The following is a 4578-nucleotide window of genomic DNA, read 5'->3' as shown; positions in this document are numbered from 1 at the left end:
GTTGTCGTGGCCGAGTGGTTAAGGCGATGGACTAGAAATCCATTGGGGTCTCCCCGCGCAGGTTCGAATCCTGCCGACAACGAACATGTAGTCTTTTGTAGCACTGCGGCAGAGCGTGGAGATGGAGGTTGGCAAGAGATAAGAGTCAAATATACTTTGACAAATTGGAAACCAGCACAACGGCACCACCGCAATTGCAATATTCACCCACCAGAGCTCTGCCGATCGAATGTCTGTACATTTTATTATTCCATCAAAAATTGGATAAAAATTGATGTTGAATTTGTCAACAAAATGTGCATGTACATCGTAGGTATTATTACGATAAAACTCCACTTGGAGTCGCAATCCTCAACAGTATAATATCAGTCATCCGTGATTAAGTGTGAAAGGTACTTCTACGACGTGCTCCACATTTGTAAGGACTTATTTCGTCATCTTTAATCAGACAAAATACATCTTGACCACATGAGATGGAGCATACAGCGACTTCGAGTACCATGGCCTGGCCGACCGCCTTGAAATCCGGGACCATGTCAACGAAAACCAAGCGGACCCTCTCCGAGGTGTCGTGGATGCTGTACTTGAACCTGGGCACCAGCATCTCCAGCATGGGATGGCTTTGCACATTGACCATGGGCAGATATTGAGGAGAACAACACTGTCGTTAATACATGAAGGCTTGGGGAAGCCTTTAAAAATTCGAAAAAAAAAGAAAAAAAAACTCAAATTCAGATAAACATACAGAGACATATAATTTTTTTAAGACAGATGTCTCTGAGGCGCAATGGACAGTGAGTTGGACTTCTAGATTATTGGTGTCGTATTTCAAAGGTTGTGGGTTTGAGTTCAACCAGAGTCAGTCTTTCAGTAGTGTCCTTTGGTGGGGAAAATGATCAGTCCAAACTTTATGTGCATCTATCTTTAAGAAAAAAACAACTGATGGCCAAATCAGGCTTTGTGAAACAAGGAAGCTTTTCAGCCAATTGCTTGGAGCTTCAAGAAGCAATAAAGTGTTTCGGCCAATTTGATGAAACTTCATGAAGCACTGAATCTCTCAAAAGTACGACCCCCACTAGCAGTGTCTTCTTTGGGACACGAATAAATTATCCCAAAAGTCAATGTAGTCAAGTTTCCATGGTGGAAACACACAATGATTGTCTTAGAATCCAATTCAAAGTTCCTGATAGGATACTAGTGGTCCTGGAGCATGCGAGAATTGGGAGTACATGCAGGATTGGGGAAATTTTGGGAACATGGAGTGTCAGCATTAACAAGACATCCGGACAGAAGCACGAGCCCTGCTACGAATTGCGCATTGAGTCTGCTTGGTCTGAAGTGCAAAGTGCAGGACTGCTCAAGTCTAAATTTGGTTGTGTAGTAATCATGTAAAAAAGAAGACTGCGGTAGTGGGGGTAATACTTTAAAGAGGCCCAGGAAACTTTGGGTTGGGGTTATCAGCTCATACTGCTTATGGGATTTGGAATCTTTAGTTTTCAAGACCGACAAGTACCTGGTTCTTGTCCTGTCCAGTCCTGTCCTATATTTTCCTGTCCTTCCTTCACAGGGTGGAGTACTACTACCCCGTACAACGCTCGAATTTAATCATTGTCACAGCACTTTACAATGTCATTATAAAGGCAGTCGTGTTTTCAGACATTTGTCTCAATTTATAAATCAGGTAAATATTCAAACATAATCCGCAAATCAGTATTTCCACCGTTTGCAATGCCACTCAAACTTGAGCTCAGGTGCATCAGATTTCCACTGATGATCCTTGAGGTCCTTCTCCAACTTGAATGGAGGCCACCTGTGGTCTAGATTAGATGCGGCTAAGGATAAGCGGCTCAGAAGACGGATGGATGGATCTTCAGCATCTGGCTGCGCTTTTCTGAGAAACCACCTGATGACCCTTTCGGGGAAACAAATTCACGACTTCTCTTTTTTTCTTCAAGTGGTCGAGTGAATTCCTTCATTCACTCTTGGCATTATTTGCCTTTGGTGGACTGGTGTTTTTTTAAAGTGTTCAGTGAGGAAGCAGAATAGAAACAGGACTACCAAAGTCAATTCAGTGTTTTGCCACACATCAAGGGAAAACGCCGGAACACACTCATCTGGAAATACTTCCAGTTTTTGTCAAAAGCGCTCATCCCAACAGACAGACGGCCACATCTCTTGGGACGTGTCAGGGGCGTGGCCAGGCCGCAGCTCCTCACCTGCGCCTCATTGTCGATAATAGATCATTTTCGCGTGATGTCATGTTTTGTTGACCACGCCCACTGGGCGGCAAAAGTACAATACAACTGGTGTGTTTTCGTGATCTTTTTGTGAATATTGGCTTGCTTATAAGCATCTTATGGCCTTTTCATCGTGGTTCTTTCATTGTGTGGCTTCTTGTCGCAAGAGCAGACAGAAAAAAGGTTCTGACACTCCAGGCATTGTTGACCTTTTGCTGGGCATTCAGCTAATTTACTGGGGTATCCTCCACACTTGTTACATATCTCTATGGAGGTCTTTGGGCTGTCAATATGCCTACGAGCACCCGCAGTGAACCTTTGCCTTCCAGGTTTGCGGTGGATAACGTGAACCTCGTGGCTGTCGCTAGCCATAGCCTTTCGCGGCACTTTTGCTAACTCTTGGGAGCGGGCTATGCCGATCGCTTTTTTCGAGCGAAAAGTATGCGGCCTCTGACCATCTCATCGCTGTTTGTGTCGTTACAGTCTTTAATCAGCAGCCTGAGTTCTGTCACAAAGTGCTCACGTGACTCACAGTTACCTTGCGCCTTCTCGTGAAACTTATATCTCGCAAATATGGGCTTTGCTTTCGTAATCAGAGAATTTTTTTGGTCACAACTTTTTCGCAACTTATCTTCATCTCTGGTCAGTGTCCATGGAATTGCTGACATCCCGTCCTTTTTCGCCGATCCACAGCAGGAGGAAACTGCACTTTTCCTCTTCAGCTCTGTTTTTTAGCGGTCTCGTGAACAAGAGTTCGGCCTGTTGCTTGAATCTCTGGCACGCATCTGGTAAATTGGGTGAGTTGGAACACCGAACGCCTCCTCATCGTCTTCGTTTGTTTTTTTCTTCCCTGTGAGTCCGTAGTTATGCTTCCGTCACTCTGACGCCATGTTATGATCTTGCTGTTGTTATTGAATAACGTGATAACATAGACCTGAGTCCAACTCTAATTGTCAACATGGTTGATATTTATGTCGCCCCCCCTCCCCAACCTCTCCCACTGACATCGACACAATGCTCTCGAGTTTCATATGTGGCTTCTTTCTTTCTTTCTTTCTTTGTTCCTTTATTCCTTACACCAGCACAAGTGCCTCAATTACTTCTGGTTACAGTGATCAAACGCTAACCGTAGCCAAAACATTCCAGTATACATTTATCGCTTCCTAGCCATAATTTGCAGACATGATCTTGCCGTCCAAAACAAACAAACACGTGGTCAGCGTGACGTCAGTGAAAAGTATTCGGAACGACATGTAAGCCTTGTGGTTCGCCTTGTCAGTTGTGCTTGAGACTGTTTCTGAAGTAAAATTACAATGTTTGTTTGTGTTCATTTTTTTTCTCTTCATCTTTTCTGTGAAGCTAAAGTATTGAAAAATTTCTTTTTGATGATCTTTATTATTTTGTGATGCCAAAGAAGTGGAAAAGAATATTATTTCTCTTTAATCAGCGGATCAGATGTCAACTGGTGTGACTGATGGCTTGATAATCGATTGGTGCTGTGTCGGTCCTTGACAGAACGTACGCAGTGTCCTCTTCTCAGCGCACTTTGTGTCCAAAAGAGAGAGACATCGCCAGTGAATTCAATTCTCATGACTTTGTTTCTTCTGCAGAGGAGCGGACACGTCATTGTGTGTCATGATGCAAGCGTTTGGTTAGTGTATCTCACTCGTTACAGTCTTCGTGTGCCACTTTAGTCATTTCTTGTTTTGTTCATGTTCCACATTTTGCCTCAGTTATCGGACCTCGTTTCTGGATTTTGGGACTTTGCCTTTTTGCCACGTGTTTTTTGAGCTTCTGCCTTTTTGGACTGCTTCCCTGTGTACGACCTCTGAAAGAATCAAACTACCCTCAAAAATCATGTCCCTGCGTTACCCCTTGCTGCATGCTCGTGACAGGAGGTTTCATTGTTTATGAAGATTAATTCAAGTTTTCAGTTAATAGTTTTTACATTGTGTGTGTCCATGGTTTTATTTCTTTCACATTCCAAATTCAGTTATTCAGGTAAAAAAAAACCCCCAAAAAAAACGCTCAAATCTCATTCTGTTTTTATGTTTTATTCATTTAAATGTACTGTAATTGTACATGCAGTAAAATGACAAACACAAATCCAGGCTGATATTTTGAGGCTCAGCCGTTGAAAGGTGAAATCAATACCAAAATACTCCTTAAATAAAACTACAAATGTACCGGTACTCCCTAATATTACATTATTTCTGCTAAAGCAAATAAAATGGATTAGAGGTACCTTTTTGTGGTGTGAAAGACCCGAAAATGTAGTGAAATGCTCACATTTGTTCCCCTTAATTGGGAATTTCCAATCTCTATTTCCCTTGACATACGT

The 4578-nt window shown here is 42.7% G+C and overlaps 1 non-coding gene across 1 annotated transcript; it reads left to right on the top strand.

The window, feature by feature from the left end:
• trnas-aga (transfer RNA serine (anticodon AGA)) lies at window positions 1-82 on the top strand. The gene has a single exon. It is a non-coding gene; the product is annotated as a tRNA-Ser (tRNA).
• The last annotated feature ends 4496 nt before the right edge of the window (window positions 83-4578 follow it).

Source organism: Syngnathoides biaculeatus, unplaced genomic scaffold (genome assembly GCF_019802595.1).
Source record: "Syngnathoides biaculeatus isolate LvHL_M unplaced genomic scaffold, ASM1980259v1 ctg210_pilon_pilon, whole genome shotgun sequence".
In the NCBI taxonomy this organism is placed as follows: Eukaryota; Metazoa; Chordata; class Actinopteri; order Syngnathiformes; family Syngnathidae; genus Syngnathoides; species Syngnathoides biaculeatus.
Note: the sequence above shows the minus strand (reverse complement) of the source record. Positions and strands in the feature narration are given on the sequence as shown.